At 43.5% G+C, this 19,457-nt stretch overlaps 1 protein-coding gene and 1 pseudogene across 3 annotated transcripts in view; one reads left to right on the forward strand and one right to left on the reverse strand.

Moving 5' to 3' along the window:
• The window catches only part of LOC307188701 (uncharacterized protein), an 85,101-nt gene that overhangs the window by 13,274 nt on the left and 52,370 nt on the right, over nucleotides 1-19,457 (reverse strand). For both annotated transcript variants that reach the window (XM_079926183.1, XM_079926182.1), the window contains 5 exons: nucleotides 17,759-17,888; nucleotides 16,148-17,289; nucleotides 12,604-12,699; nucleotides 10,116-10,985; nucleotides 7,122-7,218 (listed from right to left, as the gene is read on the reverse strand). The gene's annotated coding sequence lies outside the window, so the exon portion shown is untranslated. The remainder of the gene's footprint in view (nucleotides 1-7,121; nucleotides 7,219-10,115; nucleotides 10,986-12,603; nucleotides 12,700-16,147; nucleotides 17,290-17,758; nucleotides 17,889-19,457) is intronic.
• LOC307188891 (interferon alpha-8-like) lies at nucleotides 1,359-16,153 on the forward strand (annotated as a pseudogene). The gene is made up of 3 exons: nucleotides 1,359-1,479; nucleotides 2,854-2,912; nucleotides 14,095-16,153. The product of its transcript is annotated as an interferon alpha-8-like (transcript).

Below are 19,457 nucleotides of genomic sequence, written 5' to 3' on the forward strand. Positions count from 1 at the left end.
TCTTCATGGTGAGTACTCTCTTGCTGCAAGTTAGGACACCTGACTTGGGTTAACTATAGAGCTGATCCTGGGGCGTCTAGCTGGGCTTCATTACAACTCCAGGAAAGAAAGTCATGTGAGAGCATCCAGAGACAACTAGCACAGTCTTCCAACTGTGCTCTTAGTGGTCAGAGAGAAGAGAATTTGGTGTTAATTTTTTTGGAGGCTACTGATTTTTTTGGAGGGTGAGGGTGGAACATGCTCCCTTTTACTTTATGCATATAAGTAATGTTTTTAACTGTTCAAAAAATATCTGAAAGATTTGAGAAAAGCTCTGTTTCCTTCAACTAATGTGACAAGAAAAAAGGTCCAGAGATTTAGGTCTGTCCATAATATTCTCATAGCTATAGTGTAGACATGTTGTACATTAAAAACTCAGCATTGTTGTGACCACCTAGAGGGGTGGGATACGGAGGGTGGGAGGGAGACTCAAGAGGGAGGAGATATGGGGATATATGTATATGTGTAGCTGATTCATTTTGTTATACAGCAGAAATTAACACAACATTGTAAAGCAATTATACTCCAATAAAGATGTTAAAAAAAAAGAAACACTGGCATCAAAGCATAAAAAAAAGTAAAAAAAAAAAGAAAAACTCAGCAATGTGAACACATCTTGTACCCAAGTCCCTTGAAATAAGATTATCAAAAGCACTGATTCTGAAGACTTCCTGGAAGATAAAAACACATTTCATAGTCTTCGCTCTAAGAGCAGAACGCACAACTTAAAACCGCACAGCAAGAGAAATAGAGCAAGACGCTGACAGATTTTATCTTCCAAGGACAGCAACAATGCTGACTCCCACCCCAGGTGTGCCTTGAAAACTATGCCATTTCTCACCAACTTGAGGTTGGTCTACTTCATCCCTCTTTAAATATGGAAAGGCTTGTATTGGGCTGCACCCCGAAGGCCTCCAAGACCCGTGGCTGCCCAGCCTGAAGACCTAAGAAAGAGCCCACAGACAGCGGAAACATCAATGTCTTACTGGACAGGGAATCTTAAGAAAAAGGTCCTGCAGCGACACCCCGTGGACAGCAAGCAAGACGTGGCAGCAATCTTACCTATTTGAGGGAAGCTACTATTACACAGGCAATTTTCATCAGATTGGCTCATCAGTTACCAAGGAAACCAGTAGCAGGGGCCCTTCCATCACAACCCCTCAGGTTAATGACCAACAGCAGATACTGATAGTTCCCTTTTATGAGCTAGCAGGTGGAGCCGTTTTGGCCTAAGCATTAGAACAATCACTAGGCGGGCCCGGGGCGAGCACGCTGGTGGGCGTGGGGTGTGAGGGAAGTGGGGGCTGGTCTAGCGGGGGATGCACGAAGAGCAAGAGAACAGCCGTCCTGAGTGTCCTGACCACACACCCCACCCCTACGCACCCTACACGACCCTTACAATCTCCGTCCGCCCCTCTTCCGAGACACCCCCGGGGTCAGGTACATAGCAGCGCACCGCAACCAGATACCACAAATGCAATACACACAACAGCTGCTAAGAAGTGTCAAGAGTAAGCTAGGCCCTTGGCACACAGGGCAGGAAGATGGCAAGAGTCTTCAGTTGCCCCCCGTATGGCGGCATGAGCCAGGTGGATTTCCCATGGCATCTCACTGCACACCCAGCCATCAGACTCATTTTGCAGCCTGGCCACCACGGTGGCCCAGTCCACAAGCTGATTCCCTGCCCTCAGGCTAGCGAGGAAGTCTAGCAATACAATACAGGGAGGTCGTGACCAGTAAGCAAAATACAAGCCTTAACAGCATTCTGAGATAATACCACCCCTACCTGTGGTTTCTGTCCTGGCCTGCAGTACCATACTGCCTGTCCACCCTCAGTCCCCACAGCCGGCGCCAAATAATGGAGCCTTTCAATTAGCAAGGCATCAGCAGGGTTGGAAGGCAGGTGGAAATACCGGCACTTATCTTTACCAGCCCATTCCTTAAGTGCATGGCCAAGAAAGTGGGATTCCTTGGTTGATATCGATGTCTATGGTGAGAAAAGAAAACAAGAAAGAGTACAGTCATTCTGAAAAAAAAGGCCACACAACGGGCAAAACAGGTCTTGCAAGCTAGAGAACAAAGGCCAAGGGGTCCTGAGTTCTGGGGGTGGGATAAGAGAGGGGGGGAACAGCCTCCCAGGAATAAATGATCTCTGTTACATTAACGAGTATACCTAGTTGCCACAAGGGAACAAGCTCAACTGCAGATTTCAACCTTACCTGTTCCGGGGCTCTCTTGCAGAAGCTCCTCACGCACCCCTTTCCCCTCCCAGAAGCGTTCCCTAACCTGAGCGCCACCATGGAGCCTCCTGCTGCTGAACGAAGATGTGTGACTATCTCTGGAAACTGTCAGGGATCATGAGACAAACCCTCTCCTTTGTTATAAAAGCAACTCGCCCCTTCCTCTCAGGAAGCTACTTTTTTTCCTCCGCCCCACACCCCAACCTTCTCCCTTGTGCACACGGTGTCTTTTTTTTTTTTTTTTTTTTTTTAACGGTACACGGGCCTCTCACTGCTGTAGCCTCTCCCGCTGCGGAGCACAGGCTCCGGGCCTGCAGGCCCAGCGGCCATGGCCCATGGGCCCAGCCGCTCCATGGCATGTGGGATCCTCCCGGACCGGGGCACGAACCCGTGTCCCCTGCATCGGCAGACGGACTCTCAACCACTGTGCCACCAGGGAAGCCCAAGCTGTATCTTTTAATAAAAATCTTTGCTTGCCTAAGAGTCTTGTGGAAGTGGTATCATTTCTGTGGTACTGCTGCCCAAGAATCTGGAAAGGGCCGGTAACAATGGGAGTCCTGTTTCTCTCCCACAGCTGTTCTAGGTCCTGAAGAGTGGTCCTTTGCGTTGCTCTACGCATCATGGAAGCCTTCTGTAACGGCTTCCACCTGTTGTAAGACACTGCAGACTGCATAGAACTGTCGTTCCAAGGCACTGCATCATGGCTCTGTCCCCTTCCACAGCTGGGCCCAGAAGTGCCAGGGTATTAGTACTTTGCCATCGCCAAAGGCCCAAACCACACCCTGCCGGGGAAGTGGCCACACCCAATTCACAAGCCTGTCCTTAATATCCCTGAAGCCTGTGGCTTTTAACTGTTTAGGGGTTTGGGGTTGGGGGTACACTCCATTACCCAAACAGATAACCCCCAAACCATCTGATAGGAAACCCAGGTCCTCGCGTTTTGCCTTCACCAGCCAGTCCCGGGAAGTCAGATCGCCAACAAGCACAGGGCTGCTACTTTTAAACTGCAAAGAGCCTCTGAGGTTAACAGGATATCATCAGTATAAGGGTCGAGAAAGACATGCCTCATGGTAGACAGCTGCCACAGGTCCCACTTGCCAGTGGATGGCCACCTTGGGATTATCCCCCCACCCTACCCCGTTATCCATCATTATTTCCCGACATCTCAGCACTCACCGGAGTATCCTCGGCCTCTGGGCTTCTTGGCTGGCTCGCCAACTGTTGAGCTGCACCCTGCAGGCCTGCAAGCCTTATAGCTGCCCAATCTCCAGGCCCAAGAAAGAGCCCAGAGACGGTGGCAGAGACATCAGTGGTCTACTGGACAGAGGTCTTACGTGTCTGTATTAAAAGGTCCTCAAAGAACACCCAGCCGTGAAACGCAATCGGCCGGCAGCCATGTTTGCCACTCCCCCCGGACACAGGAGACTACCATTTGTAGGGAGAACTGACCTCTGGTTCGCTCATCAGTTACCAAGGACACCAGCAGCTGGGGCAGGTCTCTCACAACCCCTCAGGTTAATGACCATCACCACCACAGATATTTCCCTTTTATGAACTAGCAGGTCGAGCTGTTTTGGCCTAAGCTTTAGAACAATCACGTGGTGGGGCAGGGGGCAAGCATGTTGGTGTGAGCGGGGTGTGAGTGAAGCAGGGACTGGTCTAGCACGGGATGCACAAAGAGCAAGCGAACACCCATCTTGAATTGACTAACCATACAGAGTGTCAATTTTTTACAAAAAAATTTGTTGGAAATAATATTCTATGACTTCCAAAGGTAGGTTAGGGTTTATCAAGCCTGGCAGTGCACACATTTGAGGCCAGATAATTCTTTGCTGTGGCTGCTGTGCTGTGGGTACTGTAGGGTGTTTAGCAGCATCCCTGGCCTCTATCCATTAGATGCCAGTATCAGCCCTCATCACCGGTTGTAACAACTGAAAACGTCTCCAGACATTGCCAAACGTGCCCTCGGGGACAAAACTGCCCTCACCGAGAACCAATGGATTAGGTCATAATAGCTTGCTTACTGGGCCACTCACTTCTGAGCCCAAGGCGCCTTTTAAAAAGTTCAACTACACTGAGTCTACCACACTCACAGAAAAACCAGACCACAAGGAGAGTCATTGTGAGGTGCTTCTGTACCCAGTACCAGCTGAGGTCCCAGCTGAGATTTATTCGCATCAGACAGGCAAGTGAAAGTGCCTACCACATGCCAGGTCAATCCCAGCCACCCAGTGGAGTGTGCTCCTGACGCCCTAGAGATGGTGAAACACAGACCAGCCCTTCCTTCCGTGCCCTGTGGGAATCCCTGGCTCACAGAATCTGTGAGATGAGACATTGATTATTTTGGGTGATAGACTTTGGAGTCATTTGTTTCAAAGCTATAGTACTGGGGACATTATGTTAGTTTGTATTGTGAGTGGAGGGCTACAACAATAAACAAACAAGCCCTATTTATCAGATCAGACTGAGTATGAATGTAAAATCCTTTAAGACTTCAGAAAGATCTAGGTGGTGTCTCAGAGAGTCTTTCAAACAAAGGGCCTTCTGAGGATCCTAGGGAATGCCTCACAGATTCTCTCCATTAAGTGACAGGGCTCTAAAACACCAACTTGCTGTCTCACTGGAGACTCATGGGTAGCCCAAGGTGAAAAAGGGTATATATCTGAAGAGATTTGTGGGTGTGCCTCTTATCCAATGGCATTCATTATAAACGGATATACAGCAAACCCAGTAAATGGTTACAGTAATTATATCAGTTTAGACTGAAAGTAATAGCATACACAATAAAGAGAGCTTCAGATCCCCAAACTTTTCCAGAAAGGAAGCAGGATGAGAAGTCTACACGATGTAAAACATAAGCACTTCTTGTGGAAAAGGAAGGATAACTTAAAAGGCAGAGCCAAGAAGCCAGAAAGGAGAAAAATCAGCCTTGGAGAAGAACTCCCAGAGACTTAGAACTGAGCCCTAATCCGAACATTGACACCACCTGCCCTAATAGGGAGCCGAATTACAATAGGCCGGTGACTGCTATGGGCTTTCTGCTTTACACCATTTTGAACGGGACTATTATAGTATCTTATGCCTGCCTCACCACTGCATGTTGGGAGTAAAGGAACAAATAACCTCTCTATTTAGATTACAGGGCTTCACATTGAGAAGAATGGCACTCAAGGAGCAGTGCTAGAGGAACTGTGCCTGAGGAACTCCATCCACACCTTGATCTGACGGAGATGGTGAAACTCTGGACCTGGATTTTTGCCATAAGATGAGACTTTGGAAGGTTTTGAGAAGTGATGAATGTATTTTACATGTGAAAGGATGTGACGTTTTATGGACTGTAGCAGATTGTATTTTTAAAAGATGGCAGCAACATTTCCCTCATTTCACATATTTTTCTGGAATGTTGAAAATCCTCCAGTAAGAGATATATTGTCTAATTCCTCTCTCCTTGAATCTGAATGGGTTTGTGACATCTACAATACATCAAAATGATACTGTGATTTCTGAGGCTTGGTCATAAAAGGTAATGCTGCTTCTGCCTTGCTGACCCAGCCTTCATACGAGAAGTGCTATCACTCTGAGTATCACTCTTAGCCACTGAGCCACCAGGGAAGTCCGTGTAGATTACATTTAAAAGAAATATCTTCCTTCTGACCTTTTCAAAGATAACAGGAAAATAAATAATATATAACTTAGACCTTCGAATCAAGTGGGGTCTTTTTCTTCATTAACAACTTGACAGGAAAACTCAGGGATTAAGGGAAAATATTTTGACTCTTGAGATACAGAACTTCACAGACTTTCACTGGTCATGAAGTTCAGCAAGCGGTTATTTTCACTGCCCTCATTAAGACTGGTTATTGATTAAAGGAACTGTTGATGCAAATACTTAGACCAGTCCATGCTTAGGGTACCATTGGTTCAATGGCCTTCAAATTTAAAAAAAAAAAAAAGAATAAGTGGGACTTTCCTGGTGGTCCAGTGGGTAAGACTCTACACCCCCAATGCAGGGGGCCTGGGTTCGATCCCTGGTCAGGGAACTAGATCCCGCATGCCATGCCGCAACTAAGAAATCTGCATGCAGCAACTAAAAGATCCCGTATGCCGTGACGAAGATCCCACATGCCACGACGAAGATCTCACATGCCACAACTAAGACCCTGCGCAGCCAAAATAAATGAAAAAAAAAAAAAGAAAATTGTTTAAAAAAACTATTTTGGACTGACCTCTAGAGGGGAAACAAGGTCTCAATTTCTTCCAAAACCACAAATTTGATTCTATTTGTTTGTGCTCCAAAGGAAAGAGATTCCAGGTGAGTAAGTAAAGACCAGTGAAGCCACTGAATACTGGTATCCATTAATATATCAGTGTTCAGGGACTTCCCTGGTGGTCCAGTGGGTAAGACTCTGCACTCCCAATGCAGGGGGCCTGGGTTTGATCCCTGGTCGGGGAGCTAGATCCTGCATGCATGCCACAACTAAGCATCCACATGCCACTACTAAAGAGTCCACATGCCGCAACTAAAGGATCTCGCATGTCGCAGCAAAGATCCCGTGCCACAACTAAGACCCAGCGCAGCCAAAATAAATAAACAAATATTAAAATATATACATATATATATATATCAGTGTTCAAACCTAGATACTGGTATCCCTGAGGGTACATGATTACTTTCCAGGGGCATGCAAGCACATTGATTTTAAGAACACATTTTTTACATCCTCAGCATCGATAAACATCCTTGATGAAACTGATCAGCCAGAGAAGAGAGATGGAAGTTTGGCCCATCGCCATTCTCACATTTAGACTTTACATCACTTTGTAAAATAAAGTCCTTCTTACCCATTCCAAGCCTCAGCCTGGCGCACTGCCTCAGGGTACAAAACCTCTGTGACACCAGAGGGACAATTCCAGAAGGCTTAGTTCTTCAGAATGATTCCTTTGATAGAAAAGCAGAGGGGACTTTAATAAGATGTTCATGCTTTATCAGTTACATCCTCTCTCTCCTGTATCAACATCTTTCTTTTTATTGGCTAGTTCTGATCAACGTTAAATGTGCTTAATTTTCATTTTATCCTAAACATGACTATTCCTCAGCCCTATGACCACTTGTTAGTATTATTTTGCTTCTGTCATTCTGTTCACACCCAAACTTCTTCAATGTTCTCTGGATTATCTGTCCCTATTTCTTCACATGCACCTCCTTCCTCCAATTGCCATAATTTGGCTTCAACCTCCCTGTTCTAATAAAACTGCTCAAAGTTTATAAAAAACTATCAATACATGTTACTGAGATCAGAGATCGCTGTCAGGCAGCCTCAGCTGACATCTCAGAAGCATTGGACACTTGTTACCACGCCCTCCATCTTAAGGTCTGATGCTCATCTGGTCTCCGTGTCACCACCATCCTCTGCTTTTCTGCCCCTCCTCCTCTCCTTCCTTTGTTGACTGCTCCCTCTCATCTTAGGGAATTGGTGTTCCACAAATTCCACGCTAGTCCCACACTTCATCCTCTCTGCACATACACTCTCAACCTCCCAAATACTTCCAAATGTCCTCTCTATGACTGTGACCTCCATATGCATGTCTTTCCCCAGAATCTTATCTCCAAACATTAGATCCATATTTCTACATGCTAGAATATCTAGAATATCTCCACTTCACGTGTTCAAAATTGAATACATATTTTTCAAACTTTCTCGCCCTTCTATGTTCCTTGTGCGAATGGGCCCCAATCATTCTGCAGCCCAAGATAGAGACATGGACATTATCATTGAGTTCTCAACTTCCTCAAAGCCCATAGCCAATAAATCATCACAGATTCTTCTTCTGACATCATACTCATGGCCACCCATCATCTGTACAACAGCCTTTCCACATGAAGGGATATGCCTACCTTATGAATCCTATTTCTTTCATTGCAGTTGTTTTAAAATATAGTCACAGACTGTCTCATACTCTTTCCTGTCCCTTCCCTTCACTATGTGCTTGATGTAGCAACTTCCCTCTAATCAATACACAACACAGGTTGAAGTGATGGTGTGTAACTTATAAGACTCTGTCATAAAACAATTTACTGCCTTCTCCACTTCTGGTTTTCATCACTCACTTTGGTAGAAGCCAGCTGTTGTGAGGACACATCACAGGGCTTAGTGGAGGGGCTCAGGTGACTGTGATGAGGAACTGAGGCTTCCTGGCAGTGGTCATGTGAATGACCCATGTTAGAAGCAGATCCTCCAACCCAAGTCAAGCCTTCAGGTGACTGCAGGCCAGCTGACATCCTGACCGCCACCTCATGAGAGACCCTGAGCCCACTGAAAGCGCTCTCAAATTCTTGATTCATAAAAACTGTTAGGTAATAGACTAGTGGTTAACGCCACTAAATCTTTAGGTTATTAATTATGCATCAATAGAACACTAATTTACCAATGTAGGAGACCCAATGCAAATTTCTAGCCTCCTTTGCAGATAGAATGCAGGCACTTGAATAAGACTTTGCCAATCTGAAGCACCTGTGTGACATTTTGATCCAGAGTGAAAAATGAGAAGATATAGGCTCTGTGTGGCGATTCCATGTTTGCTGGCTGAAGTAGTGGTTTCCCATGGTGGCAAGTTCAAGTTTCCAGGAAAGAAATGGCATCAAAACATGGCATTTCCTTTCAGTTCCTACTGGGATATCGGCAAAAACATAAACAGAATTAACGAAACTATTTATGTGCCTTTTGGATTTTAAGAGTGACTGAAGGTTTAAGGGCACTCTGTACCTCTTTAAAAGCAAAAGAGTGAAGTAAGCCGGAAAGAGATAAACAAATATCGTATATTAACGCATATATGTGGAAGCTAGAAAAATGGTACAGGTGAACCTATTTGCAGGGCAGGAATAGAGACGCAGACATAGAGAACAGAAGTGTGTACATGGTGGAGGGGGAAGGGGAGGGTGGGATAAACTGGGGGATTAGGATTGATGTATATACACTACCATGTGTAAAACAGATAGCTAGGAGGAACCTGCTGTTTGGCACAGGGAGCTCAGCTTGGTGCTCTGTGATGACCTAGGTGGGATGGGGGAGGGGTGGGAGGGAGGTCCAAGAGGGAGGGGATATTTGTAGACATATACCTGATTCACTTCATTGTACAGCAGAAACTAACACAACATTTTAAAGCAATTATACTCCAATAAAAAAATAAGAAAATAAAAGCAAAAGTAAGATTCAGCGGACTTCCCTAGCAGTCCAGCAGTTAAGACTGTGGTTCCACTGCAGCGGGCATGGGTGTGATCCCTGCTCAGGGAACTAAGACCCCAGGTGTTGTGCACGGCCAAAAAAAAAAAAAGTTAAGACTCAGCACTTAAAATATAGATTAAATCACACCCACAAAGCAAAATAAAACAAAAGGCAAAGCTTGTCATATTATAACATAAATAGTAAAATTTGCAAATATAGCAATTATCCTAAGATAATAAATACTAATTATTGCAAATCAAAATGAAATTTCTTTCTATTCAAAACTACAGTTTCTTATTATTGATAAAAATCTGCCAAAATGACTCAATATATTTTTTAACAGAAGCGGACAAAAAAAGTCTTTGAACTGAGTAAATATTTACAAGATTGAGGCCACTAATAAGTGCAGCCAGCCCTGCAAACACATGGGTTCAACCACTACAGGTTGAAAATACTTGAAGAAAAAATCCAGAAAGTTCCAAAAAGCAAAGCTTGAATTTGCCACGCGCCAGCAACTATTTATAGCAATTACATTGTATTAGGTATTATAAGTAATCTAGAGGTGATTTAAAGTATATGGGAGATGTATGTAGGTTATATTCAAATACTATACCATCTTATATAAGGAACTTGAAGATCCACACGGTATCCGTGGAGGTCCGGGAACCTCTCCCCCTCGGGTACTGAGGGAGGACTGCAGATGAGACATACTGTGGAAGCTTAAGTCTCCTTTTCAACTTCCTGAGTTTTCTGATGAGCTTATTAAGACAAAGAAAGCATTTATTGATTTTCATGTCTTAACTTCCAGTATCACAACGTCCCAGGCACAGCAGTTGTGTACTTTGCTTCTCAGATCGACCCTGGTACTTTGCGTTATTTTGGGGGTTTTTTTTTCCTCCTTTTTGTTGTTTTCGGCCAGGTCCAGCGGCTGTTGGGATCAGGGACTGCATCCGAGTCACAGCAGTGAAGGCGCCGAGTCCAAACCACTGGAGCACCAGGGAATTCCCTGAGCCTGGTACTTTGGAAGGAGTTCTTCAAAGTCTGGCTGGAGTCCTCATTGCTCAGAAAGTCTTTCCATCTCCATTTTCTGCACCAAACAGGTCTCCAAAAATTCTAGCTGCTGAGCAGTCCAATGAGGATTATCATCCCTCTCTGCTGAAAAAGTTGAAGATCTGCTAGATTACCACATGGAGAAAGAGGTGGCCTGAGCTATTTGCAACTGGCTGCTCCTGGAGGAACCTGAAAACCTTCTTGTCCTTCAGGCAGGAAAACAATGGAAAGATTCTTCCATTAGGTGCAGAACTTGTGAGGGTCTCCTGCTTTGGCAGGCCGTGGTTCGGGGCTGGTCACAGCTAAGGGTGCAGACAGGGCTGGAGAACGTCATCCTGGGTGTCCTCAGTGAGGAGGGTGGCAGGCCCCGGTGAGCCTGGTGATGCAGGTGTCTGGCTGTGGGAGCCTGTATCCAGCTGCTCTGAGTACCTGCCTGCAAGTGAGATTCTTAAATAGTACAAGGTTGTCAATTCTGTACTTATGCCAATGTTGTTTCTAAGTTTTTCCAATTTCTATTCAATTTATCGGCAACAGATAATGTCCCAACTTCAACGCTTTTGTTTATTACGCTGGAAATGAAACACATTCATGGAAAAGGACAGAGTATAAATCCAATAGGATGTACTCATCCAAATGAGACTCAAGGTTGAAATAAAATCTGAGTCTCAATCTGTGTCTTTTAAAATTCTAATAAGAGTACTTAGACATTTGACATTTTACTGTACGTTCATGCTTTGTAATGCACCAAAATACAACTAGCCTCGCCTCTCTCCATGTCCCCTTTAAGGAGCTAAGACATTAGATTTGAATTCTTCCACATGACTTTATAGGAGTCATAGCTCATGTTTCCAGACATAGTCTACGGATAAGAGTGGCATAAATGTTAACACCAAGGGCTAATTCATACCATTCTCTTCCTTCTGTCACCAAAAGTGTGCTCACCACATATATATGTGACAATGTGCTTGGCAATATGGATTCCAGAAAAGTAAGGCAGGGATGGTGACTGCCCTCCAGGGAGCAGGGAGGACAGACTTTAGAGGCAGGATTAGGATGAGGGAAGCACCACGTGCTCAGTGCAGCTGAGGGCCAGTGCTCAGAGCTGATGAAGAGGAGGGCCTGGGAGCAGCAGAAGGCTCCACTCTGACAAAAATCTGGGGCTCCTCAATTTAAATGACATCAGATTTTGATTTCCTCTTCTAAAAAACTGAGACAACTCAAGTAGTTGTCACACAGGCAAATGTAAAGATTAAATGAAGTTTGCAAATTATAGTCTGAGAATCTGAATTTAGTGAACATAGCTGCCTTTAGCATTAATGTGACATATAGTAACTCGTAGAGTCCATGATCAGCCCCGCCAAGAAAGGCTTTGACTGCCACTACCTTAACACTGTCAGGGGTCTGCGTGTTGAGGCCCCAAATGCAAACTGCAGGAGAGGGGTTGCCTTCTGGACTGCGAAGGAGCAAAGCCCAAGTTTCCAGGCCTAGAGCAGTGTCTGGTACATTAAGGAGAGAAATCCTACAGCACTTGAAACATTTGCAGAGAACCAGCATCGAGGAGGAATGGCTGCTCTGTGAATAGTATAAATGAGATAAACGGTCCCTTCCCTCATCCTCAGTCTCAGGCCACCTCTGGTGATATTATTTTAAGACAAAGGTGTTTTTAAATGTTATGGGGACCAGGAAATGGGTTATAAAATGTACATGGGGCAGAGGGTGACGAGAAATGGGACATTCCTATATTTTTAGCTATGGAAGATCACAACATTACTTTGAAAGCTATTTCCTGGTTATTTGGGTAAAGAAAGGGAGGGCTTCCCTCAAGCATGGAATGTAAGAAGGCACCAAATCTAAGTGATCAAGATAAATCGTATTTTAACGCAATATATAAAAATGAAAATACCAAAACATACATGCTGAAGAAAATAGCAAAATTTTAAATAAAGACAGAAATGACCCTGCATTTGGATGACGCTGACAGTCTTACAGAGGAAGGCTTCACGTTGCCAGTGAAATTTGGGTAATTTCTGTTTAGTCTATAAAATTCTTACCAGAGAAAATGAGAAGATCAGACCTGGTAAATGTCCTGAGCTTCTTGTCCAGGACACTAATAACTCTTCTTTCTACACTACAGTCAAGCTGGAGTCCTGAGAAAGGGGTTTCAGAAACTCGAGTTAAATAAAAATTATTTAAGACTGTCAGAGTCACAAGAACTTGTCAAACACTGCAGTTCTCTCAAACAGGCAAAGAAGTCATCTTGAAAATATTAATGAGTTTGCTTCCACTAAAACTAGGAAAGTAAAATTATATTAAATTCTTGTTTTAGTATAAAGAAACTATAGTTTAAATAGTTTAATAAAATGCTGTTTTAATACCCATATATTATAATATCCTACCTTCAAGATTTAAATATTTTCAGAAAATATCTTAAAATATAAAAAATTCTAAAATATTTAAGTCAAGCAATATAAGTTTAATTTAAAAATATAAAAAATAAAATGCTGTGAGTTTTTTTTTTTTTTTTCTTTCTGCGGTAGGCGGGCCTCTCACTGCTGTGGCCTCTCCCGTTGCGGAGCAAAAGCTCCGGACGCGCAGGCCCTGCGGCCATGGCTCACAGGCCCAGCTGCTCCGCGGCATGTGGGATCCTCCCGGACCGGGCCACGAACCCGTGTGCCCTGCATCGGCAGACGGACTCTCAACCCCTGCGCCACCAGGGAAGCCCCCTGTGAGTTTTTTAATGTTCCTACTTTTCAGTTATTCAGTACTTCCTCCCCCACGTTAACGCTGTATCCTTGAAAGACACCATGAAGTCCCAGAGCATCTACAGGGGCGCTCAGCTCCCGCGTCCTCGGCCCCGGTAGTGGCCGCGCTCCCACTCACCCCCAGGGCGTCCCCAACACCGTCCGGGCGTCCCATCGCCGCCGCCGCGTTCCCCTTTCTCTGGGCCGTCGCAGCACAGCGCCAGAAACGAGCCCGAATCTGTAAAATCGGCCCCAGCTCGCTCTGATTCCCAGCTTCAAACCTCAGAAAACGGCTTCTTTCTCCAAAATGGACTCGCTCAAGTTCACTATTTCTAAATACTGAAATAGCGCCAGAAATGAGCCCGAATCTGTAAAATCAGCCCCAACTCGCTTCCCAGCTTCAAACCCCTCAGAAAACGGCTTCTTTCCCAAAAATGGCCTCGCTCAAGTTTCTGTGCGAAAATAAAGCACAATACTCAGGGGAAAGCCCGAAAATGCAAGGTTCCAGCTTCCAACCAGACAAAATTGTCGCTGGCGCGGCCGCGACAAGCCTCCCACTGGAGAACTCAGCATCGCGAAGACAAAAGTTTTTTTCTCACTATTAAATCAGTATAAAGTTGCTCCGTGAGGATGTAACTCAACTTTCTCTCGCGCTGCCCAAACCGCGGAAACTGCAAACTCTCATAAGTCAGCCTTTCCCTAGCCGAACCCATCAAAAGACATCCGGCGCTCCGTCGCTGCCGCCTAGAGAAGCGCGCTGTCCCGGGTTCCAGGGAAGGAACCTTCCCGCTAATTATTTAGTGGTGCCCGCGCGCCCCCTCGCGGCCAGCGGGTGAATCACTGAAATTCTCAAAGGCCCAGATCTATTTGTTAGTGGCAGGAGTGATACTCTGCTCCATCCCTGCTCGCCCTCTTGGCTGGAACTTGCCTTGGATCCAGAGCCTACAGAACAGGGAATTCTTCATACTTTTGAGACAGATGAAGAAGATCCCGTTTCAGTCATGCCTAGAGGACAGAACCGACTTCAAATTTCCTTGGAAAAGAGGGAATATCACAGAAATCCTGACGACTCAAGGCACCGGCTACCACCATCTGATGCTCCAGCAGATGGTAACTTCTTCAAAAAGGAGGAAAGCCAAGCTGCTTGGAACAACACCCTACTCCATAAACTACCCTCTAGCCTTGATCACACCTTGGAACTACTGCATAAGCAAGTGGAAAATGACAATCTGGACTGTCCATATTTGGGAATTGTTGTCCCGAAATATTTCCAAAGAATCCATCTCTATCTGAAGGAAAACGAATACAGCCCCTGTGTCTGGGAGGTTATCAGAGGAGAAATTAAAGTGTTCCTTTCTCTCATGTAATAATTCTCCAATTACTGTCAACAAATAAAGAAGAAAGGTACACCTGTGACACTTCTAATCAAATGATTATTGTCTGTTTAGTCCTCTAAGATACGTCCACTCATGTTTCTGCACATGGTGAAAAATATCTGAAGTGTCATGAGTTTACAAAAATATATTTACAAAGAAGAACACAATCTATTTTCTTATACAAGTAATTTTACAATGTGCTTTCTAAAATCTGTGTAACTTCTTGGAGGGTATTTGGATTCCCAACTATGACGTTTATTTTAAAATGGAAAGGTTGTTAGCATAGTATGCTGTTCAACACATTTGTCAGTTAATTTCATGCTAGCTGCTGTCACAGAGAAACAGAAAGATGTCAGTAATTGGGTCATTATAGAAATTTACCTTTCCATCCTTAAGAGAAAAATGCAGGCATTCCTAATGAGATGAATTTTCTAGCTGGCCTCCTCTAAACAGTGATGTAGGGACATGGGTGCCCTCTATTGTGTGGCGTTGCTCTATTCAACGTGTGATTTCCGATTTGTGGTGTGTGAGTCTATTCCACTCAGTGGTAAAGGAAAAAGTATGGGGATTACATGGGATGTTTTCAAGGGCCAAGACAGTATAGGGCAATATCACCTCTGCCCACATTAGTTGGCCTGAATCTATTATCATGGGAATCTAAGTGCAAAGAAGTTATTGGGCGACTAATGGAAGAGGAGACAAGTTCAATGAATAAGACTACTTCTCAGTTTTATACTATTTGTACTAATGACATTCTAGAGAAAAGAAACCAAAACAATGTTCTTGCTTCCACCCACATTATAAAAAAAAGTTGACTTGGGGTCTGACTCCACAATTTCAACTTAGGTATGATGACATGGATGTCACTCATCAGAGTTCACAGCGTGATTGACTCTTTGAAAGAAGCATTCAAGTTCATTCCCAAAGGCACAGACTAACAAGGAAAATATCCACAAGTGTAGACACAAGTTGTTTCCTTTTTGCCTGAGAGAGACAAGAAAAGTAGGGCCACGTAGCTCCTTGAAAGTACTTGAGGATGACTGAACTAAAAGTGGAGAGTGGGTCTTCCATTCATGTCCAGGCCCGTGATTCTCATCCTTATCTGCTAAATACTGAAAATGCGAACTTGAAGAAAATAGTGCTGCAAAGTCTTTTAAAAAATACCTCACACAATATTCCATTGTAACTTCCCTTGTAGAACCACAAAGAATTTTAAAGTATGTGTAGATTATTGTCCTTTCACGTCATATCTATCAAATATATCTATCAAATATATGATTGAGCTCCTGAAATGATAGGGACTGGACTAGCTGTCTAGGAAACGGGGTTGGGTAAGATGGTGTCTCTCCCTTTAGGTATTTTACACACTCCTGGAAGGTATTCTGAGGATACAATAGGTCAGGACATGTCTTACTATTTGGGCATCTTCAACAAAATAGCATAGACTGGGTAGTTTGTAAAGAGCAGAAACTACTCACAGTTCCATAGTCTGGAAATCCAAGATCTGGGTGTCAGCGTGGTCCAGTTCTCCTGAAAGCCTGCTTCCAGGTCACACACTGTCCACTTCTCCTTGGCAGAGATTGGGGGATTTATCTGAGACCTCTTTTAAAAGGGCACTAATTCCAATTGTGAGGCCTCCATCGTCATGACCTAATCACCTCCCAAAGGGCCCACCACCTAACACCATCACTTTGGGGATTAGGACTTTAATGAATCTTGTGGGGTACCAAACCTTAAGAACATAAAGGTCTTTAAAGGCTACATACCTGTCATTTAGAAGTAAGAATACATTCATGCTGAGTAAATAAAGATGAAAGGGCAGGTTAGCAGAAAAAAAGAGCAGACCAAGGACTCAGAATCCAAACTCATGGTTTTGGACCTGAAGTCATGCTTTAGTTATTACTGGCCAAATTTTGGAAATCAAACTGAAAGGAGCCCACTCTCCCATTGAACGGAATGAAGATACAGGATGCAACAGATCACTCATCATTCTTTGTGAAGAGTCTCCAAAGATTCTCAGGAGAAACGTAGTAATTGCCACATCAATAAAGATCCACTAAGGAGTAGTATGTGTCTGGTACTGTGAGCTGTGAGATTCAGGGAGAGTCTGAGTTCAGATAGGTGGCTCTGTATATGACACCAGGCTAGTTCTTTTCTATTATAACCTAGTAGAGGGCAAATTAGAGATGAGGCCATCCTCATGAGTTTAATATAGTGCCAGGCAAAGGCTGAAAACTGTGCTGCAACTTGAATGCCCAGAGCCATATGCACCTTAAAGAAAACATAATCCTAGTGGTTTTAGCAATAAACTCAGTAGGCATGACTGATACCAGTAAGGGAAGAGTGGAAATATTAGCCATTTCGATTATAATCCCAGCAAATATGGCCCTGATGAAGCAAAGGAGCTTGGTCATTTGCAAATGCCTTCCAGTAGGGGGAGAAAATCTAAGAAACTGCTTCAGTTAAAACTACCTGTTGAGTGATTACACTGGGCCTGGTGCCGATGATACCGCAGAGAATAAGACAGAGTCCAGTTACTACAGAGCTGCTTTGCCAAAGATGGTCACATACCTATTGTTTGAAGATGGGAATGTAGAGGGCTGAAGCAACATAACTTCCACTGCAAAATAAAAAGTATTAAAGATTGGAGCTGAAAGTTAATTCTTTCCACGACATAATATTTATTCGGTTCTAAATTAATTATGAAGATGGTTTCCTTTGGTTTGAAAAGGATAGACTTGGATTGGCACCTCTAAAAGACCTTAAGGAAATTTGAAATTTAATGCAAAAATAGAGAGAAAGATTCAAATTGATGATGACTGCTAAATCATGCATTCTCACTGGGGATGCTAACTGCTTCCATGGGTACAAACATTAGTTTTTAGGGGTATGACAAATTTTGCTGTTACAAAGCTGTGGCACTCCAAAGCTTAACCCTACACAACAAAATCTTATTCCTTAGTATTCATTTTTGTCTTTGGGTTTTCTTGTGTATCATAAATACAAGAAGCATTGACACTGAGTTCATGGAAGATAATCAAACTGCATACACGATCAGTGCTCCACACTATGGTGACTTGATTGCTCACCGGAGGACTTTCTCTCCATCATTTGCTTGATCTCAAAGTAATATTGTGAGAGGTGGCCTTCACTTACTTCTGAGCTCCCATTGGCTGTCTTGTGGATGTTGCTTATGTTTGAGTCTCAGTATGATTTGCGCTATGGGAATTAAATACAAATAGAAAATTGTATTTGCATGTTAAATACAAAAAAGGTTATATTTTATCATTTAATTCTACCGAAGTTGTTCAACACATCCATAATTACAGCAAGTGCTTAACAGAAAAAATGTTTACAATATCTAGATGAATATCGAGCAGCAGTGAAATTAAAAATTATTTTCTGAAAAAATTTTATTGTATGATATGAAACAAAATTAAAAGTTAAGTATCTAAAAATAAATACTAAGAAAATAATTTTTTTTTTTTTTTTTTTTTTTTTTTTTTGTGGTACACGGGCCTCTAGCTGTTGTAGCCTCTCTTGTTGCGGAGCACAGGCTCCAGACGCTCAGGCTCAGCGGCCATGGGCTACGGGCTCAGCCACTCCATGGCATGTGGGATCTTCTAGGACCGGGGCACGAACCCGTGTCCCCTGCATCGGCACGCGGACTCTCAACCACTGCGCCACCAGGGAAGCCCAAGAAAATAATTTCAAAATTTCAATGATTTTGAGCAGTTTTGAATGATTTTTAAGTATATCTATACCTTGGTAGTACTATAAAGTTTATAAATTTTATTTGAATATGTAGTTTGCTACATTCCTGTTTATATAAGTAAATATAGTAATTAAAAGTCACTCTGAAAACTTAGTTGTAAAGTTAAATTAAAATTCAATAGCTTATCAATCAGTGTGATACACCACATCAACAAGTTGAAGAATAAAAAGTATATGATCATCTCAATAGATACAGAAAAATCTTTTGCCAAAATTCAACACCCATTTATGAAGAAAACTCTCCACAAAGTGGGCATAGATGGAACCTACCTCAACATAATAAAGACTATATACAACAAACCCACAGCAAATATCACTCTCAATGGTGAAAAACTGAAAGCATTTCCTCTAAGATGAGGAACAAGACAAGGAGGTCCACTCTCACCACTATTATTCAACATAACCTTGGAAGTCCTAGCCACTGGAAGTCCTAGCCACAGCAATCAGAGAAGAATAAGAAATAAAAGGAATCCAAATTGGAAAAGAAGTAAAACTGTCACTGTATGCAGATGACATGATACTATACAGAGAAAATCCTAAAGATGCTACTAGAAAACTACTAGAGCTCATCAATGAATTTGGTAAAGTTGCAGGATACAAACTTAATACACAGAAATCTCTTGCATTCCTATACACTAACAATGAAAGATAAGAGAAATCAAGAAAACAATCCCATTTACCGTCAGATCAAAAACAATAAAACAGCCAGGAATAAACCTACCTAAGGAGGCAGAAGATTTGTACTCAGAAAACTATAAGACGCTGATGAAAGAAATCAAAGATGACCCAAACAGGATTTCCCTGGTGGTGCATTGGTTAAGAATCCGTCTACCAATGCAGGGGACATGGGTTCGAGCCGTGGTCCGGGAAGATCCCACGTGCCGTGGAGCAACTAAGCCCATGTGCCACAACTACTGAGCCCACATGCCACAACTACTGAAGCCCGTGTGCTAGAGCCCGTGCTCTGCAGTGACAAAAGCCACTGCAATGAGCCCACACACTGCACCGAAGAGT

This window comes from Stenella coeruleoalba, assembly GCF_951394435.1.
Source record: "Stenella coeruleoalba genome assembly, chromosome: 7".
In the NCBI taxonomy this organism is placed as follows: Eukaryota; Metazoa; Chordata; class Mammalia; order Artiodactyla; family Delphinidae; genus Stenella; species Stenella coeruleoalba.